The 22,467-nt window shown below is 42.3% G+C and overlaps 2 pseudogenes; both read right to left on the reverse strand.

The window, feature by feature from the left end:
* Window positions 1-275: 275 nt before the first annotated feature.
* LOC147452201 (uncharacterized) lies at window positions 276-4,511 on the reverse strand (annotated as a pseudogene).
* Window positions 4,512-9,143: 4,632 nt separating this feature from the next.
* Window positions 9,144-9,711, reverse strand: LOC147452202 (uncharacterized; annotated as a pseudogene).
* Window positions 9,712-22,467: the final 12,756 nt, after the last annotated feature.

Genomic DNA, 22,467 nt, shown 5'->3' on the forward strand with positions numbered 1-22,467 from the left:
TTTGGTGGGCTGTTTAGGAACCCAAACTTGTTTGTAGTGAATAGGACTTTTGGGTTTGATTTGCCTGGGTGGTGGGTGGGCTTGGGTGTACTGTTTGGAGTGTCGAGTAGCTGTGATTGCCGTGTGGTTGCCTTTTGGCAGCGGGGGTTGAGCAATTGTTGGCTTGGGTTGCTTGGGCCGCCAGACCTGCTTGGTTTTCTGTATAGGAGTAATGACATTAGCAGGTTTGATTGGAGTCCACCTATATTTGTTGGATGTTGTCGATGTGTTGAGCACTAGTGGTGGCTTCGCTTTCCAGACAAGTTGTTGGCTAGGCTTTGGCGGTGGAGATTGTGGATTTGATTGTTTTGGCCGCCAAACTTGCTTGTATGTTGGGCGAGGTAACTGTGGAATTCCGGATTTATGTTGAGGCCTTTTTTTTGTGTGAGGAAGTGCAGGTTGTGACACTGGTTCTTCAATGCTGACTTGACATGCAGCATCAGCAGTTGCCTTTGGCTGTGACGGTTGTACAGTTGCTGAAACACGCGCAGGTGGTGGAGGAAGGAATTTCTGATTGTTTTCTCGTAGTTGCTGATGAGGGACCTCCTCCTCGCTTGCAAACAACACTTTGCTGACCTTTCCTTCTGCTTGAAAGTACATTTGGTTACCTAACCAGTGCAAATAAGCATTGTATCTCCTTTGCCAGGTTGTACCAAATATGATGGGGGAATAATCATCTTGAACATCGCACACATGAAACTGATGAGTGCACAGCAGGCCATTGATATACAAGGGTATCTCCGCCCAGCCTTTGGTTATGATAATTGCATTATTGAAGGCTTCACAACAGTGAAATTCCGGCACTAACTGAACATCTGTCAGCTGATTAAAGAAACTGTATGTGACGTAGTTGTAATGAGCTCCTGAATCCACTAAGGCATAGGTTGGAACTTTATCCAGGGTCACTTCAATCGGAATGCAAGGATCAACATCTTCATCATCCAGATCAAAAGGGGTAATCTCATACCTCCGAGTCCACTTTTTCTTGTTGAATCCATGTTGCTGCTACTTTCGTTTGAGTTGTCGAAGCAGTGCTTCTTCTTGAGCTTCTTCTTTGATGACTTTGGTTGTAGCTTTTCGACAACCAGCTGCATGCACCCTCTCAAGCATTTTTGGAGTTAGCGGGAGATGATATTTCTTTAACCTGCATCCACTAATCCAATTAGGCATCTCCTCTCCCTCTAATGTGGCAAGTTTGATGGCCCCGCTAGATGATATATCTGTAATCAAATAGGGTCCCATGCCTCGCTTCTTCAATTTCTTTGTTTTTTGTTTGAGTTTGTAGACAAGCACATAATCACCTTTCTAAAATTCTTTCATTATCAGGTGCTTGTCATGGAACTCCTTCATTCTACGCTTTTGCGCGTAGATGCCTATGACAGCTTTCATTCTTGTTTCATCAAGTTTCTCTAGGTCATCTAGGCGTTGTATGAGCTCATGACCTGTCCATTCGAGTGCTTGTGCCACTCTTAAAGTAGGAATTAGGAATTCCATTGGCAATATTGCATTAAGACCATACACCATATTTTATGGTGTTGTATTTAGGACAGTCTTATAGGCCACTCTATATGCCCAAATTGCAGCGTGCAATTTCTGGTCCCAATCAGTCCTATTGTTATTCACTATTTTTGTGAGCACTGTGCATAAGACTTTGCTTGTGCTCTCCGCTAAGCCATTGGCTTGCAGGTGATATGGAGCTGACTTCTTATGTATGACAAGGAACTCGTCAAGCAAGTATTCAATCACTTCATTGACAAAGTGTGTTCCTCGATCACTAACTATTTCTATGGGTAGCCCATATCTAGTGAAAATTTCTTCATATAGAAACTGAGCGGTGGTGTGTGCATCATTTTTAGTTGTGGCTTTTGCTTCGACCCATTTCGTTAAGTAATCTGTAGCCACAATGATGTATTCAGCGTGACTCCTATAGGCCGGTGTGATCGGACCCACGAAATCAATTCCCCATTTGGCAAATGCTCTAGTCCCTAGCATAGGTCTAAGAGGCATATGGTCCTTTCGCATAGTAACTTTTGCACGTTGGCAGTCTTCACATCGCTTGACATACATCGTCGCGTCTTGAAGGAGTGTCGGCCACCATATCCCTGCAAACATAATCAATTGCGCAGTGCGTTCTGCTGAGAAATGGCCACCAGCTTGCCTTGCATGTGCTTCCTGTAGGATTGGCAGGTATTCTATTTCCGATGCACATAGCCTTAACTGATTATCTTTGTTTCGTTTATACAATTGATTTCCAATCAGTTGATACATTTTTGCTTCCTTTATTATGGCTCATTCCCTTGTCTTGCTCATTTTCTCGGGAAATGGAGTCCCCTTAAGATAATTGACTATATACTGACTCCATTTAGGTGCTATGGTCACTTGGTATAAGGTGGCATGATCCACTGGTGGTTTGGTCCTGCATCGTGCACATTCTTGAATGTACTTGTGCACATCCTTCTTCATCCGCGGCCAATACACTCCAAGTCGATTCAACTTCCTGGAAGTCTCGTGGAATCCGTGATGTATTCCAATGACCTCTGTGTGAGCTTCAGCCACATATAGTGGAATCTCATTTGGCTCAACGCATAATTGGAATATACCGTCAGCATTTTGACAATACAATCTTCCACTAATCAGCTTGAAGTTCTTGGTTTCAAAGACCACATCTGGTGACATCAGTTGTTCAGGCCCTACTGAAACTTGTCCGATAGACAAGATTTGGACGATTTTGTGACTCCATCGAGGAATCATTTCTATATTGAAACGGTAAGCGTTGTCAGGAGTTTTTTTGAGCAAGGGATTGCGCATATGTACATAAACATGCATGGTGCATCGAATAAAGGATTGCCCAATTTCCATAGCCAGGTGGTTACGTGGGGCCCACATGTGTACAGGTAGGACACCATGTACATAGTGCATCGATTTTCACTATCACCAGTACCATTATGTTTTTTCTACAATAATGAGTTTATAGCGCGTAAAACTTCTCGAGGAAGCTATCCGCGGGCCGACGACATGAGGTAAGCACGTGCGTCAGATGGCATCTAGTGGCGTCAGGAGGGCGAACGGGGTCAATTTTTGCACGTGGATGAATACGGACACAAAGTGGTATTTTCTTGTGAGAGTTATGCAGAAAGGTCATCATTAGGACCAATTTTTGGGTCCACTTCACGTGGTTGCGAGACGCATTATTGAAAAGAAATGAGTGCCAGGTGTGCGCATGGATGCAGCAGGGTGACAACTATGCACTGCGAGGTCAGTTTTTGGCCTGTTCGGGGTCCGTTTGAGGTCATCTAAAAGGCCAAGGGTACCCAACTAATAAATCTAAGTGTAGGAACTGAAAAAACTGAGAGAAGACCAGAAAAAATGTGGAGAAGAGAGGAGGAACAGCCGCAGGTGTGTTTTTGCTCATTTTGGAGCTTGTTTTGGCCGTAAACTGCTCATCCGAGGTCGGATTTGAGCACTTTGACATTGTAGACTGGGGTTTTGGGCCGTTCCGGACGCGATGGTGCTGTCCATTTTGCCAAATTCCTCACTCTTTTCCTGCTGTTTTTCTGTGTAAGTTTCTCCTATAAGCGAAGTTTCTGCTCTAGTTTGTGATTGTATCTGGCTTATTTTACCCATATTGTGTGAGCTATTTGCCCCATCGGTGTTGGCCCAAGCTCATTTGTATCTAAACATCAGAAATTATCCTCTTTTGAGCTGAGTTTTTTGGGTGTGTGTGTGTGTGTGTGTATCTGTGTCTGTGTGGAGTGGGCAAGTGGGTAGTCTCTCTCCTCTCACTCCAGAGGTGTGTTCCCTGTCTCGGCCAGGTGTGTTGTCTAAGTCGAGTGGTGCCCCATATTATGTGTGTGTGTATCTTCCCAAGAGTGTGTGTCGGGTCGTTATAGAGGCGCTGTGTGTGTTTTCATCCCGCTCACAGCGTCAGGCAGATCATCATCAATCCCCATTGGTGGCTCTCCGCTTAAGATTCGAGACAGATGATCAGCTCGTTGGTGGGTTGTACCTTTTTTAACTACTACAGTGAAGTCAAAATCTAGCAATATGATGAACCATCTGACGATTCTTCCCGTATTGCATGGTTTGTTCACCAAGTAGAGTAGTGCTTGATGATCTACAAAGAAGGTGAAATGATTGGCTAGAAGATAGTGTCTGAACTTCTTTACAGCGTATATCATTCCCAAACCTTCTCTTTCAGTGGTGGTATAATTCTTCTCAGCACTATTCAGTTGTCTACTGGCGTAAGATATTGGGAAATCCATATTACCGTCACCAGGTTGAGCTAAGATACACCCAATCGCTATAGCTGAAGCATCTATGTGAACATGGAATTCTTTCGTCCAATCTGGAGCCTTGAGGATAGGAGCCGTGATCAGCGCTTCCTTCAGCTTTCTAAAGGATTCCTCACATTCTTCAGTCCATTTGAATTCAGTGATAAGGGCATACAAAGGTCGTACAATCACAGCATACATGTAGATAAATCTGCGATAGTATCCACAATGGCCCATAAAAGCTTGCACGCCTTTGGCATTTGTAGGTCTGGGTAATTCCATTATGACTTTAATCTTTTCAAGATCTGTGGATATCCCATTTGCTGACACTATGTGCCCTAATATCTTCCCTTGTCTAACCATGAATACGCATTTTTCAGGATTCAGGCAGATTCTATATGTTCTACACTTCTCAAAGACTTTCTTAAGGTGAACTACATGTTCATCTCTCGCAAGGGAATGAACACACAGGTCATCCATATAGATTTCCAAGAAATTTCGAAGATACTCCTTGAATGCGTGACTCATCAGTCTCTGGAAGGTTGCTGGTGCATTGGTGAGCCCAAATGGCATCACTCTATACGCATATATGCCCCATTCTGTAGCAAAAGCGGTTTTGTGTTGATCTTCTGGCTTGATCCCCAGTTGATTGTAACCAGAGAATCCATCCAGAAAACTATATGCTCTTTTGCCTGCTACTCTCTCTAGCACGTGTTCGGTTATGGGAAGAGGATAGTTATCCCTGATTGTAGCAGCGTTCACTTTCTTAAGATTGACACATACTCGTAACTTGCCATTCTTTTTGGGGACAACCACAATAGGTGACACTCATTCCATATGTTCAATATCATAGATGAATTATGCTTCCATAAGTTTGTCTATCTCTTCCTTTATCTTTCTAGCAAAGGTTTCGTTGTACGTATATGGAAGTTGTCTGCTAGGTTTTGCATCAGCTTTTAGGGGAATGGTGTGCTGATAGATAACAGGATCCACACCCTTCAAGTCCTTGTAAGACCAAGCAAAAACATCCCTATACTCCTTAAGGGCATCGATTAATGTTAACTCTTCCTCTGGAGTAAGAGCTGTGGCAATGTAGGCACGTTTAGGATCTTCTCCAGGGTTTGCCAAATCAATTCTCTTAGCTTCTTCAGGACCATCATATGATGTCCCGACTTGTTTCTTCTCTCGAACAGGCTGTTCCAAACATATACGCCTATCCTGAATAGTATATCGCTTGTCGTGGGAAGGAACACTGATTCCATCCTGCACTGAACTGCTTCCTTCTATGCTATTTGATAGCTCTGTGGTCCATTCTTCGTTGGTGTGCAAGCTTTTCTCGGCTAAATTCTCTCGTCGTCATTCACGTCGCGCTTTTTTAGCGGAAATATTGCTTTTAGCCTCAGGTTCTTTTTTAGGTGGCTGATTCTTCATTCTTTGTTTTGTTTCTCTGAAATACATCCCTGTTACCCCATCTTTAATGCAGTCTTCAGCCTTGACTAGCATTAAGAATTGTAATTCGCTTTCTAGCTCCGGCATCGGTTTGGTTTTCTTGTATCTTCTCTGGATCTTCCTCTTGTAGCGTTGCAATTTATAGTGGGGTGGTCTAGGTATCGTCAAAGAAATCCTCGTTTCATCCTCAGACTCACTATGCTTCCCACTCAAGTGTTCGTCATCTGCATCTTCTATGAAGAGGCACTCTCGTTGGATCCCTTCGTTTTTTGACTCAGTGTCGTCTATCGTCTCTTGAGCTGAAGAGCAAGGAGTTAAGTCCCTGATAGAGATTTCGTCCTGAATTGTCAGGCATTGGACTTTCTTCTCTATCTCATCGACTTCATTGACCATTGTAGTCTCCTCATTGCGTTTGTCTATCGTGTGAAGTGCTTTTAGCATGCGTAGGGGGACTAAGTCCAAACCTTCACTGTCACAAAACTTTGTGGGAGTGGTCTCGTTAGTGCTTACATCAAGTGTAGCTAAGATCTGCATCCATTCCAAAGGCTCGAAGGCTTCTTCTGGAAATGGCTCTGCAATATATGCATCATCCACTACACTTATTTCCAGTTTGCACTCATTTCTATCCAAGCTTCCATTGTCTGAAGCTCCGCACATCCATAGTTGAGGTTTTTCGACCAGAAATGCTTGAATTTCGGAATTAGCTGCTGTGGTTGAGTCAAAATCCTCCACAAGTGTTCGCTGCACATCACAATAAGAGTAATCTTTGAGGTTTATCCTTGTGATGTTGTCCATGTGGCGAAGATATAGGTAGTTGTAGCCCCAGTCTTGTATCATCATGAGCTGGCGCATGAAGGGCCTTTCAAGAATAACTTCATAGTTATTCCTATCACCGAAATCAACTACTGCGAACGTATGCTCATATTCTATACCACATGACGTTACGATGATTTTTTCCAATATTCCCAAGGGTCTTTCGACATAACCATCGGCTAATTGTAGCTTCATTCTGGTCTTTTGGAGTGCTAGTTTTCCCCATTTCTCCCAAAGATCTTTTGTAACTATGGCTACACCTGCTCCACTATCCAAAATTTCCATGGTTTTGATGTCATTGAACTCCAGTGGTAGCATCGTGTTGCCTTCCTCACCTTCACAGTAATCTCCAACTTTGTTTACTGGTACAGGTTTGACACTAGCTTTTGTCTTTTGATCGTCACCCAACTCTGCTTCAAGCATCTCTTGCGAATCCTTTAGACCCAATTTCTCTAAGCATGTGCTCACTTCTTTCCACATATGTGGTCGTATCTTGAGCAGCTCTGCCAACGTTAAAGTACATCTGACTTGCGTGGACAGCAACTCATGAAGCGCGTTAGAATCTAAGGTTGGCTTGAACAACTTTCTTTGAGACAGAAGGATCATAATGTCAGACTTGGCTTCATATTCGCCTTGATAAGCAGGGAACTCCTTAAGATTTTCATCTATGCTCTCTGTCGATTTTTCTGACCCTCTCCATACATCAACCCAGCATCTAGATCGGGCATCTGGCGTTCTACATCAACTTCCTCTAGAGGAGCTGACTCGAGTGTCATGCTTCCATCTTTGGCGTTTCTGATTAGCTCCCACAATCTGTGAGGCCGATCATCTCTGACTTCAGGTGCCATGGGTGGTTCATTATAGATGGATTTTTCTGTGCTATTTCCCGCCACTCTATGGTCCAACTCTTGTCTTTTGCTCTCTTCTTTAGCCCGCGATTCTTCAATCTTTACTTGTGGATCAGATTTCTCTTCTACTTCCTTGAAGCTAGCTTCTGGAACATTCACCTCCTCAGGTATATCAGATTTTAGGTCAAATGGAGGTTGTTGACTTATCCTTTCCTCAACTAGCATCGCAGGAGGCTTTTCTAATAATGCCTGAGCTGTTTGGATAAATTGTTTGCACATTTTGAACCTCTGTTTCTCCAGCTCCGCATTTGGATAAGTCAGCCATTGATTTGCCTGAGTTTGATACGTTTCTATCCTGGCTTCATAGGCTTTTATTATAGCATCTAAGGGTTCACACACCTTCTCAACCAGGACTGATCCACCTGAACTTAGGCTACTACTCTCCTTATCTTTCTTTTCCTGGTTGTTCGTGTTGTCTATCTTGTTTGGTTCTGCTTCCTCAGAATGAGATGCTACTCCAGAAAGATGCTGTTGCAATTGCTCTTGAGCTTTTTCAAGCTTAGCAGATACAGTCTTGTATTTATGATGATTTCTAGCTCTCTCCTTAGAGCGGATTTTACGTCTTTCTACCCTTCGACTAGGAGCTTGACTAGCTCTCTCTTGGCCTTCATCCTTTTTCTTACCTTCTTTCCCCTTAGCTTGAGCTCGTGTAACTGCCTTGACAGGTACAGTCGCTTCAGTCTCCGATCCACTCGAAGAAGGTATCACTCCAATCTTACTTATGGTCGCTTTTCCTTTATTGTCGGTTTCGTTTGGATAGTCGGTATACAAGTGGGTAATTCCGCATTGATTACACTGAGGTTTGATACTTTGTTCCCCCACTGGACAACTGTTCATCAAATGATCTCCACCACACCGGTAACATGGTCCCAATGGTCTTGGTGGTTGTTGAGGAGGTTGCGGGGTGAAATTTTGCCTTGGAGGATAAGATCTTGGCTTCATTTCTCCCTGCTAATTAGCTATGAACATCCAGCGGTTCGCACAGGGGTTTTTGGTCCCGTGTTCACAACACTAGTAGTCACCCTCGAGTCGCTTGACCTGGTATCAGAATCCTTTAGGGATTCTCCATATATATTGCAATTGTCGACCAGGTATACCGCTTCTTTCATAACCTCGTCTAAAGTTTGGCATCTTTGAATATGCAAATCCTTCTTGAGATTCTCGTCTAGTAACCCTTCTATGAAGAGCAACGCTAGCCTTTCTTGTTGAGGGATCTCCCTGGGAGGACATCTCTCCACATATTGCTTCAATCTCAAGGCGGCTTCCTTTACTTTCTCTTTCTCTTGTTGTTTGAAAGAGTATATTTGTGAGACTGTGTCATGCTTTATCCCACGTTTGGTGAATTCTTGGACAAAGTCAGATAAGAGATCCTCTATGTCAGAGAATGAGCTCTTACTTAATGGCTGGAACCAAGTCATAACAGTACCATCTAAGGTCAATCCAAAGCCCTCATATTGCGTATGGAAGTCATGTACTTGCTCTGCTCTCAGCACTTGTCTAAAGGCAGAAGCATGGGCATATGGATCCCCAGATCCTGTATATTTATACGGCACGCATTTGGCGACTTGATGCGGCCTTAGGGGTCTGAATCCTATAGTTGGTGTCCCAAGTACCTGTATAGTGTCCCTTGTATGTGCAGTAGTGGTTCTCTGTTGTGGCCTAGCTACATTTTGCATCGTTTGAGTAGCTCTACCTGAGTTTCTGTTTGTCTCATTTTGTCGATGAATTCCTCCGGAGAGTTCTTCATCGCGTGGTGGATTCCTTGTTCCCGCTTGGAACGAATATCCACTCATGTTTGGCACTTGTTGAGTGTGGAATTCTGGTTTTTGAATAGGTTCAAAGAAACTAGTCTGACCAGGATTCTGCATAGGTTGCCTCTCTACTTGGATTGGTCTTAGGATGTCATTGTCCATTAAGTTTCTTACTAGGATTGTAGGCGGTGCACTTGCTGTGGGCTTTTCTACTTCAGGGTACACAATGGGTAACCCTAAGTATGTATACCTACTCATCTTTGCAGCAGAGGTCGGCGTGTACTCCTGACCAAACTTGTCTATGATTAAGAATTTGCTTTCATTCAAGAGGTAGACATACAAAGTCTTATCCGGAGTAGCCTCTTTCTCGTTTACATCCTCATTGACATAGTACGCAGCGGTTTCTTCAGGAAAGGCTTTGTAAATTCCCCATCGAGGATTGTCGGACATAAGCCTTCTAGTGGTGAAACATCTGAACATGGTTCTATTGTTGTTTTCCTCTAGAGGCGGTTTCTCCTCGACCTCATCATCAGCTTTCGTCTTGGACGCATTTCTTCCCCATTTGTCCGCGACATCAGGGCTTTTGACTATCATGTAGTAAGCACCCTGTTCATCCATATAACCTCCTTTGCCATCATAAGTGGCCAGGACCCTATACTGTAATTCGACTAGATTATCTCCAATCTGAACACAGCTATGGTTCATAGAATCCTTGAAGATTCTGGCATCTTGTCCATTGTTATAGGCATACAGCAAGATTGTTGGAGGTCTCTCATGGTCTTTGGAGAATTCTCACATAAAGTTAACTCCCTCTTTGAAGTTCACTGATGGTTGTCCCCCTGCCATGGTCTGATAGTATAGATCTTCTGATGATGTGTCAGAGATGTAATTCTTTGGGATTGGGCCTAAGGATACATGGGTGGTCTGATTGCCACTCTCTTCCGTAGAAACTTGACTCACCTGGTCCCTAAGTGGTCTATGTCCTGAGGGTACTACAGCTCCTGACCTCAAAAACATGAAACGTGCTTAACCTTGGATGCACTAACCTAGAAAGTTACCTTACTTCCAGTTGGCTGTGCTCTCAGGCTCCTGATACACCCTGCAAGCAGTTTACACACTTTTACTATCTATTTGAAGTATTTCTCAGTATAGAAACTATATATATACATGCATTCAATGTATAGATTAGGTGGCAAGCCAAATATCACAATTTGGGCACTGGAGACAGTAAGAGTGCTTACTGTCTAGAGGACAGTTGCACTTTCTGTGCTCACAGGATGTATTTTGACACTCCTAGCAATAGGAACCTCTTACCTGGGCTTATACTCACCTTCTGGAGTCTTCACCTGGGTTGTGGGCTTGCTGGCTTGAGTCATGGTCACTTTTGCAGATTTTGTTGTGTATACCAAGCACTTGACAAGACCAAAACACATCAAATTTGGATTATAACTACACAAACTTTCTTGTTACTGAGCCTACAACATGTGTACATGCTTTCGCTTGGTCAGTTGGCCAAATCTAGGTCTGGAGACAGTAAGAGCGCTTACTGTCTGGACTTACAAATTGTGGCTTTTTTTGGTACCTGACACTTGCTGTGGTTACTAGTGGTGATTTTAAGTGCTTTTGGACACTAATACCAACTTTGTACACCAAGATGGCTTTTCTAGGTCACTTCAGTCACTTTATAGCACCAAACATACAAACCTTGGGCAAATCCAAAGTAAATTGAACCTTTCACATCCAGAACACTCCACACATGTGTCCTACTTATTCGAACCCTAAAACAACAAAGAAAACACTGAATGGTATCTAAATCCTAAGAAAAAGCAATTTTTAGGTGTTTTTTTTTTGGATGTTTTTGTGCTTGACCTAACATGCACTTTCGGCACACACTAAGCCAAACACTCTTAAGCTACTGAATGCTGAAAACACAACTTTTACACTAAACTACAATAATACTCTAAACTAACAATGACAGTGGCAAGAAACTCACCTGTCCTAGACTAACAAAGCCAAGGATACCTCGACTTTGGCAAAGTAATGAAAGATTATTTCCGTACAGCCATAACCACACACTAAGGTATCCACTCTAATCTAGGTAGCTCGTCCCCGGCAGCGATGCCAGTTGTTTTTCAAGTGTCGCTCGTAGCAAGCGAGAACCTACTCAACACATAAAGATGTCAACTAGGGACGTCACTGACCCGATTAGGGCATGGAGGCACGCCAAGAGGGTGTCAACCTCTTGTCGAATACCTATGGAATGGTCATCTAAGATCTCTAAGTCCTATGTGTGCGGGAATACCCAAATCTGCCAAGAACCTCCTACGTCACGAAACTAAGCTAAACCTTGGGCTAATGACCTCGGTTTGACACAAAACTCACCGTAGGCAATTTCCTACATGTCCCTAAGCTACCTAGACCTTCAAACCTGAATTCTGCACCCTGGCAGAAAACACGCTTACTGTCTGACAGCAAAATGGAAGTTCTCGAAAACGGTCCCAGATGGTCTCTCGAGCTGCGTCTAAGGGAGAGCTACCCTACTCTATGGTTGGTTTCACTGAAATCTACCCTAAACTCCCTAAAACTCACCTGTAAGTCCGTAGGTCGATGCTCGTGAAGTAGTGTCTCGTGGCAAATGGTTGGCGTGGAATTGAAGAGCTCGATGAGCTGAATGCGCCTGTGGTCTCGGTTCTGCAATGCGACTCGTGCAGCACAAGATAGCAATCAAAGAAGATGCACACACAAAAATAGATAAGCTGCCCGCGCAGAGAGTTTTTCTAACTCATAAAATCCATCCCTACAAAACCCTTCATTTTGACCTTTATACTTAGGTCTTGTGGGAGGAGGGTTTCCCATAGATACATGGCTCAATAATCAATTGTGTGCTTGAGTTGGGAATCAGTACAACTTGGAAGCCCATGGCCCCAGAAGATAAACCCTTTACATTTGAATAGCAAAAATATTACGAGCTCGACTTCAGAGCAGAAAATTAATACAAAAAGGTGGGGATTTGACTTGATGTAGTGGTGGCCGCTATCCACCGTTGCTGAGCTACAACACATCACCCTCTTCCCCTCCACCAGTATTCCCCTCTCTCTCCTTCATTATCACATGTAGCCAAAGATACTCTCTCTCCCTCTCATTCGTCAACCCAGAAGGTCTCTCTCTCTCTCTCTCTCTCTCTCTCTCTCTCTCTCTCTCTCGTGTAAGCCGCCAGCGTGTTAAAAAATTGCTCTCTCTCTCTCTCTCTCTCTCTCTCTCTCTCTCTCTCTCTCTCTCTCTCTCTCTCTCTCTCTCTCTCTCTCTCTCTCTCTCTCTCTCTCTCTCTCTCTCTCTCTCTCTCTCGTTCTCATTCACCCACCCATACACACACACACTCACATACACACACCCGCTCACTCCCTTGCTCTCTCCCTCGTTCAGCCTCTCTCTCTCTCTCTCTCTCTCTCTCTCTCTCTCTCTCTCTCTCTCTCTCTCTCTCTCTCTCTCTCTCTCTCTCTCTCTCTCTCTCTCGCTCTCGTTCACCCACCCATACAGACACACACACACACACCCGCTCACTCCCTTGCTCTCTCCCTCGTTCAACCTCTCTCTCCCTCTTCCTCGTTCTTGTGCCGAGCCAACCATGTGAAAATATATATATATATCTCTTCCTCTCTCGTTACCACACACACACACACACTTACCATACACACTCACACACTTACAAGCACACACAAACAATTACATACACCCACACATGCACATACGCACTCATGAGCACATGCACATATATACACAATTACACTGCACGCATGAGCGCACGTATCCATTCACACAAGTACATGCACGCCATACGTAGAAAAACCAAAGAAGAGCTCGACATCGACGCCCAGAACAACGAAAGGACGACCAAATCACGCGATGACAACACCAAATCAAGAAATGATGCCAAAGGCATGCCCCAGCCAGCCCAAAAAGTGAGGAATGTGCTACACCACGTGCCAGCAAAGCCCGCGATTCACCGGCATCTCATCCAGGATGCATCTCCGTAGTAAACATCCGTAGGGTAATCTATTTTTTTTGTTTTCAAGCCAAAACCTTGTATAAAAAAAACCAATTGTATATTGCGAGCTCTCTCTAGGTGATGGTCACAAAGTCCCACCTAAGAGATATCATTTTAAAGTTCTCCTAAAACAAAGCAAGGGTCAACCATCTGGGACCCGGCTCCTTGCTTTGTCTCTCCTGCTTAGGGCCTTAACCTAATCAAATTAACATAAACTAATGCGGTCTACACCCATAGAAGAACACTGAGAGGTCACTATCAAGAGGTGACACTTGAGCATGGGCAGCACTTGGGAGTCAACACTTGAGAAGGAAGCCATGTACACACCCTGACTCCAAGGGTCGAGAGTAGAATCTCTGTGTATATGGGATTTTCCCTAGAGAATGCACTATAGTCTCTCTCTCTCTCTCTCTCTCTCTCTCTCTCTCTCTCTCTCTCTCTCTCTCTCTCTCTCTCTCTCTTTGTGTGTGTGTGTGTGTGTGTGTGTGTGTGTGTGTGTAACCATGGTATCCATCTCATCCAAACTAAGCTTTATGTAAATACCACTTGAATCAAGACTGCCCTCACATCTCGAGGGTTTTCATCATCTACGTCAACATCTCTCTCTCTCTCTCTATGGTGTGCAGTATTAGTGTTATTTTAATCACTACTGTCCATGTCCTAGTAGCTCAAAGCAAGATGGTGCCCCCTGTTCACTTCCTGTGACTAGTTTGATGTGCACTATCCTGGTGCAGAGGCCGTTAACCATTCAAAAAGTGTACTTAGAAGTAGATTCTTGCCACAATGTCATAACAGCCATGATGATTGAAGAATAAATTGTTTTCAGTTGCATTTAGTGAACGTCCTAGAATTGGAGGGAATTTCCTGTACATGGAATGTATGACTAAAGGAAATAGGACGTATCCTTCCAAACCTACTCTCTCCTTACTCTCTCACTGTTTGTGTGTTGACCTTAAAGAAATCCTCCCTTTCTTGCCCTGTTGCACGCATGGATTCTTCTTCCACCCCCACAAATGTCCTCCTTAAAAGACCCTTCTATCATCTACATATTGACCTGGATCCCCAATATACACCACTGTGTAAGCGAGGCAAAACTAACATCAAAGTGACACCGATCATGACAGAGAGACTCGGAGCAGAGGGAGCAAAATACTTAGATATTTGGACAAAAGGCTCACTCTATCCGTTGAATCCCATGACAAATGCTTTCCCAACATTTTCAAATCCCACTAACTTATTGACCTTTGCAGGTAATGAAGAGAATGGATTGCTTGGCTAATGTAAAGCTCTAAACAACAAATCAAAAACTTATAAAGACATGGTGAAGCACCAAGAAAATGAGATTCAAAGACTTTCAAACTTGCATCATGAGGACCAAAAGACTGTAGTGCAGCACACACAAGAATCACATGTCTTGCGAACAAAGGTACGGTCATTACAAAACAAAGAGGCAATGTTAGGCACTCGTGTGCGAAAGAAGAAACTACGGAATCTTAAAACGTTGAAGGTAGGCTCTGGCGGCCTTAAGAAAAGAATCAAGCATTGAGGTGAGCATTGTAAACTGTCTAATTAATTTACATTAATCTAAGTGTTTGTTTATGTTAGCTATGTTTTCTTTGTAGAGATTCCATCTATCCAGACAAAGAAAACATAGACCTGAAGGCCAATGTAGGAAAGCAGTTAAAGCCATTGATAACTAGTGGTATTGCAAAGGATATCATGCATGAAAAAAAGTTTAAGGTTTTTGCAGCGAGATGTCATTGACAGATTCATTTCAAAGAATGCAGTGTCTGCCAAGCATATACATGGTACATTGGACTCCCTGGAAGTTAGTAAAAGAGGTTACTCAGCTATTCAACAGTCTATCTCTTCCATGTTTGTGAAGAAGGGAATAAAGTCTAAGATTTTACCAACAGCTGCAAGTGTTTGGAAGGAAAGACTACAAGTCAATAATGAACAGACAGACTTCATTGGATGTCCATTTCATATTCAAGATATTTATAGCTCATAGGGAACTAATGTCACTTATGATGAGTACAACAATATCTTCATGGACCTCACTTTGTTGCAAACTAGAATGGTAGAGTTCTACAATATCACATTCGAAGAGAGAGGTGGCCTTCTACTTTTTTTTTTGAAGCTAGATGAGTGTGAGATTCTTAAAGAGAAGAAGCTAGAGCGAGTTACAATCACATTAATGAATAGGGCCCTTTCCAAATGTCCCAGTGATGACCCTTCATACTTCAGTGTTCAATCAAAAACAAACATATGGTTGCTTGGTGCATTTCAGGTAATCCAGTTATCTCCAATTTTGCAGCTCTAGCAAGCCCTCTTTTGTACCTAAAGTTTAGATTTAATTTTTGTATCTCATAAGGATTGATCTTGCACGTAAACAAAGAAGACCATGACATTTTATTTTGGGTGTTCCATCAAACCCCTATTCCAGATATCATTGATAGGCAAATGAATCGAGGAGAGGTATTGGTTGTAGATGGGAGAGGAGACTTTCAAGTTCAATGGCATCTTGCAAGTGACCTCAAAACACTAAAGTGTATGTATAATTGTGGAATGGGTGCCATGGCAAAGTCTCCATGCTTGTATTGCATGGAGCCTACAAAAGTGATGGACCCAAAGTGGTGGCAAAAGGCTCCTACTCTTCACAATCAAGACTCTAATTTCCGACCAATTCTAAACATACCACTTGTTAATGTCCATATTTGTACAATGCATGCTCTCTGCCGAATTGTAGAGAACTTGGTATATTTGTATATTGGGTTTGCTTGGAAAATCAAAAAGTCATCTGAATGCCAAGTTGCTCTAGAGGCTTTGGAACTAGTTTTGTCAGATATTGGTCTACATGGGGGCAATGTGAAAATACAGCAGGACGAAAAAAGGTCAACCAATGAGAAAGATGTACCCTACAAACCATCCATAGGTGGGGTCAAGGCACGCCGTTTTCTATCTAAACCTCAAGGTATGAAAGATGTGAAGCTAACAAAGCAAGGGAGAGTATATCACTCTACCTACATTAGCAAAGTTGAGTATATGCACTGGAAAAAACTTTATTTAGCAGTGAAAGACCAGGAGCCAACAACTCGCAATGCAAAGGGTGATGTGCGGCATTCCATTGACATATTATTTCAAATGTGTGAGAATGATGATTGGTCGCAGGATAATCTCAGCAAGTTTAAAACAAAACCTTCAGCTACTGAAAAAATCCTTCAAAACAGCATGGACTAACACTCAAATCACTCATTACATGGTAAATTCAAAGCGTCTCATATAGTCTTAGAAGACCATATTAGGTATTTTGGTAAAAATCTCACATTATGGGAATCTCCAAATCGACCGAATTCATGTAATTTGGGAATTTTCCACTTAAAGTGGGAAAAATTGAGGTGTGTGGCTAGTAAATAAAGTGAAAATCTCATAGGATTGTGGTGTTGATAAACACCAAAAGTCAAGAGGATGTACAACACATGGATTTGAATAATAACTATAAATTACATAAAACAAAGGAAGATACAAAAAAGATTTTGTTTACAAATTGAACAGTATAGTCACAATAGAAGCTCCACATAATTCTACTCCACATTTGATACCATATCTGAACTTTAATCCAAGTGTGGCTGATGTGCACGAGTGAGGCCTTCTTTGGCTTTTAGAGCATGTCTTTCTGGAATCTTTATTCTAGAAAACGGTCCTTCTTTGTTGGGTCTCTAGGACCAAACAATTGCATCTATAGTTTCCCACACTTGTGGGACCTTATAGTTGACAGCCCAATAACCCTTCCAACAATTACTGTAAGCTTGAGTATCTGTCATCCCACTTTTTCTCGCGCAAGGTGCCCAATATTGAATCAAGAGTTTTCTGTAGTTTGGTGATGTAGGCTCATTATCAATGTCAGATAAAGCCATTGCAAGCCACACTAGATAGATTTCTGTGTCACTCGGAACAAGCATAAGAAAGTCACCTTGGTGCACATCAGACATAGGGTCAAACTCTTCCCTTGGCCTATCTCGTTGAGGCCCACAAAAATGATCGTTCAACTCTTCAAGGCCTAGGAATCTTTCTGCTCCTTGTTGCAAATTCATTGTAGTGCTTTGTAGGTGAGAATATTCTTGAGTTTTTGGCCAAAACATTTCATACAAGACTCCCTCTGATATGATTGCTTTTCCAATCTCTTCAATTACCTTACTCCAATAATCTATCACGGGTCTATAATATCGCGGAATACTTGAACCATTCCCTAAATTTTTCCAAAATTTTATATAGTTCTTTAGCCCCAAAATGACTTCTTCGTGGGCCTTGACATACTCCGCCATTTGTACTAGAGGTGGATCTCCATGTGGTAACATTGGCTTGCCTTCTGTGTCTGTTTTCCAAAGGCGAATACTTCCACTCCAACTTGATACACCTACATGTGCCTTATATTGCATCATTGGTGTCTCATCCTGCATAAAGAACCTGAACTGAAGCGGTTTGGAATGTCCAACAAGTATGTCTTGTCCATCACAAAGATAGCCATCACAATATTGCTTGAAATCGGGGATCTTTGTGAGAAAAAATGGAGCTGGAGATGAAGATGAGCTGTTTCGTAATGTATCCATCAAATGTGGCAAAGTATAGGTTTGCGTAACTCTCAACTTCTCTGAAAACCTACTAAACATGGCGTCTATGTCCTCATGTGTATGCCCAACCATTAAAAATCCCAGCTGGATGGTTTTGAAAACACCCCTTGCAACAAGCATTGACAAATAGGCAAATAAGTATCGATTTTTGTTTTCCCCTGCACAATTATCCAATTGTAGCAACAAGTTCTCTGGCAATCTGCGAAATGTTGACCCCAATTCCTCTTCTGCAATTTCTGACGACTGCACAATGGGCTCTTTTCCATCACTCAAGTTATGGTAGTCCAAAGCATCCCTTGAGTTCAAAGCATGTAGTAGTGAAATATTGCTCCTTGGAAGTCCATTTGTTACTAGATCACCAAGAGGATGCTTATCTATCCTCTCGAGGTTATGTAAACAATTAGCAATTGAGCCAATTGTAAGATTTGGATCAGCTGGCCACAAACCATTCAAGACAAAGTGTCCGTAATGACCTTCTCCATGTCCATGAGTGATCATGCCAATCAATGCCACCTGCAGATTATATCCTGAATCCACACCCTTGGGAACAATGCGTAATCTAGGAATGGCAGTCTTCTTTTGATCCATCTTATCATGGATTATGCATACATATTTTTGTGGTTGAGTTTCTGAATACGTGCGCCATGCATAATATAGGCTTCTGCAACTCTTTTGTTGTGCCATGTGAACTTCTCTCTCCCTCAAGAGAAGAGCTCTCTCTTCAAGAGAAGGTTTAGCTTCTAACTTTGCCTTGATTGAGCTACAAATATTGCACTTAGAGAACTCACTCGTCTTTGTTAAAGTGACATGTGGGTACTCTTTGTTCCAAATTCTACCAAAAGAAGATTGGGATAGCTTCTTCTCATAGCCCATTTGGTCAAGTGTCGTGTTGATTTCACATAAAATATCCACTTGTTTGTATGTTGATGGAATCACCAATTGAGTCTCTCTTGAGCCATCTAGCAGTGTTCTACTTCTATGTGGCATCTTCTCAGAGTTGTTTTCCACAAACTCATTTAGTAGTGCTCTTGCTAAACTAGTATGTTGAAGTCCCCTTCTCAATGTACATGTGTTCCCATGTACATATTGGCGCACACCATTTTCAAAGTTCTCCTTGTATCGATAAAATGATGTCTTTGGTATTCCATGTAGCTCATACCATGCTCTACAACAAACAATAGAGCCATTTAGCCTGAATTGGTATCGTGACTTCTCATCTTTCTGATAACATATAGAAAGAACATCATAAACATAATTAGTGCGTGATTTTTGAGACTCTCCCCAAAATTGTTGTCGTAACCTTGTCACCATATCACGATCTGCAAATTGGCAGCATTTTTGTGCACAACAATCAATGCATGATACCCTTTGAATTGATTTGTTTGAAAGGTAAAAAGTCGAAGCTGGTGCTGCTTTTGATTTTTGAGTCCTGTTCATGAAAGTGTATCGTCTCTTCCTTGACAACTGGACAACATTACTCCCATCAAGTTTTTTTCCAACATTGCCATCGTTGGATACATCCTCATATGTAGCATGCATGCCATCAACAGGAACAAAGCGTTGTAATGGGCTCCCATTCAACATTGTTGTCTGCTTGATGGGCCACTTTAGCAAAGTGATGCTACCCACTTCAACCACATCATCAATGCTTGCATTTTCTCTTTCAATACCCACACCCACACAATCAGGAACAAGTTCCTGAAAGTTGACATAATCATGTGGAAATACATATAAGATGGTCCCTTCATTCATGGTTTGCATCATTGTGTCATCTTTTAAAAGGACCCTCTGATTTCTCCAAGACTCTCGAATCATTGCTTAAAATTCTGGGCTTGTCATAGGTATTGCATCTGTAACTAGAGGATCAGAATGATCATGTTCTTCATCACCATTGTAGCTTTCGTGTGGATCAATTAAGTTCCCATTTAATACAAAAGATTGCAAAAGAAGCTTTGACCATCGAACAACACTCCATAATGAGCCTTGGAGAGATGAAGTATCCATTGTAGGAAAAGGTAGGACCACATCCTTCAAGCATTCCTCCACTAGTATGGAGACATTTCCCAGCCCTATCTTTGTACCACCACAAGTGGAATCTGGATCTGTTCTACACACACAACCAATACCAACGATTTCATTGTCAAGTATCATATGTACTTTCTCCCCAAATTCGAAGTCCATCCTGTAAGTAAAAAGATTACATTGTTAAATCCATAGTTATAGAAAAATACTCTTCAAACAAAAAATCATGCTACAACATGAAAAAGGTTTGCATAGGTTGGACAAGTGGTGAACCTTGAGACCAAATCCTCCTTGCTATATTAATGGAAGCAAGGTTGGACAAGTGGTGGACCTTGAAACCAAAGCCTCTTTGCTATATGAGAGCATAGGTTGGACAAGTGGTGGACCTAGTTGTAATACCCACTGCCACCTATCAACTACTATAGGACTATGCTTTCCAATGTCCAAGTATCCCTTGAGTCTTTCAAGGTTGAACATGTGGTGGACCTTGAAACAAAAATCCCCTTTCTATATCAGAGCATAGCTTGGACAAGTGGTGGACCTAGTTATAATGCCCAATATCCAAGGTGAAATACCTTAGGACTTTGCTACCTTGCTTGCCAATGTTTATGTAGCCCCTCATTTCTTTAATGGAAGTAAGGTTGGACAAGTGGTGGACCTTGAAACCAAAGCCTCTTTGCTATATTAGAGCATAGGTTGGACCTAGTTTTAATACCCACTGCCACCTATCAACTACTATAGGACTATGCTTTCCAATGTCCAAGTATCCCTTGAGTCTTTCAAGGTTGAACACGTGGTGGACCTTGAAACGAAAATCCCCTTTCTATATTAGAAAGGTTGAACACATGGTGGACCTTGAAACGAAAATCCCCTTGCTTTATCAGAGCATAGCTTGGACAAGTGGTGGACCTAGTTATAATGCCCAATATCCAAGGTGAAACACCTTAGGACCTTGCTACCTTGCTTGCCAATGTTTACGTAGCCCCTCATTTCTTTAATGGAAGCAAGGTTGGACAAGTGGTGGACCTTGAAAGCAAAGCCTCTTTGCTATATGAGAGCATAGGTTGGACCTAGTTGTAATACCCACTGCCACCTATCAACTACTATAGGACTATGCTTTCCAATGTCCAAGTATCCCTTAAGTCTTGCAAGGTTGAACACGTGGTGGACCTTGAAACCAAAATCCCCTTTCTATATCAGAGCATAGCTTGGACAAGTGGTGGACCTAGTTATAATGCCCCTCCTTTCTTTAATGGAAGAAAGGTTGGAAAAGTGGTGAATCTTGAAACCCAAACCCTTTGGCTATATATAGAGGATATCTTGGACAAGTGGTGGGCTTAGTTGTAGTATCCAATGTCCAAGGTCCAAGGTGAACTATGTAAAGACCTTACTTCCAAAAACAAAGTCGTACAAGTGGTTCTCCTTGAAACCAAAACCTCCTTAGTGTATTAGAACATAGCTTGGAGAAGTGGTGGACTTAGTTGTAATGGTGAATGTCCAAAGCAAACTATTATAGGACCTTGCTTCCCAAATCAAGTTTGGACAAGTGGTGGATCTTGAAACCAAAACCCCCTTACTCTATTAGAGCATAGCTTAGATAAGTGGTGGACCTAGCTGCCATGGAAAATGCTCAATCTGAACTGCTGCAGGACCTTGCTATTAAATGTCTAAGTAGAGCTAGCTTCTTTAATGGAATCAAGGTTGGGAAAGTGGTGCATCTTGAAACCAAAAGCCCTTTATTGTATTAGAGCATAGCTTGGACAAGTGAGGGACCTAGTTTTAATGTGTGATGTCCAAAGAAAAGTATTACAAGACCTTGCTTTCCAATATTTGAATTGGTCAAGTGGTTAAAACTAAGTATAAAACTTTGACCATTTTCTTCTCGAATTGCCAAAAAGCTAGTTTTAGACACCCTTAAATGAAAATGGTTTAGGGTGGCGTTAAACAATGTTTTTTCAAAGACTTGAACAAAAGGGTTTGCCGAAGAGTAATGACAATTTATTGTGGCTTGAAGTGCCTGAGTATGTGAAAACAAGCCTAGGTTTTCCACGAGGCAAAAGGTGACATAATAAGAACATTGGAAACTTAGGATTGACCATGTGGCCTAAACTTTGGCAAGTGAAGTGGTGGCCAAGTTTTGTGGCACAGTGTGCACTTGGTCCTATATGTGTTGACCACTTGGCTAAATCTAGGACCATAAGGCCAAACCTTTGGCACCTTAAATATAGTATGGGACATAATCTAGAACTGCTATAGTAAATTAGTAGTATAGCTAATATGTTAATATTTGTATTATATTTAAGTATATGCTAATATAATTTATGTTCAAAATTTCACTAATGAAGAATGTTCCCATTTAGCACTCCAGATGCGGGGTCTTAGGGCAATGCCACAATGGGGTGACAAGGCAGCGCTTCCACGTGAGGTTTGGGGGTAGCGCTCTTGATGGGGATGTGGAATATAGCGCTCTCGATGGCGGGGCTTGGGAGGTTGATTTTGGGATATTGTTCTGGGCGGGGTCCGGGGCAGCGCCCCAGG

Source organism: Adiantum capillus-veneris, chromosome 8 (assembly GCF_014529385.1).
Source record: "Adiantum capillus-veneris isolate H3 chromosome 8, ASM1452938v2, whole genome shotgun sequence".
Classification (NCBI taxonomy): domain Eukaryota; kingdom Viridiplantae; phylum Streptophyta; class Polypodiopsida; order Polypodiales; family Pteridaceae; genus Adiantum; species Adiantum capillus-veneris.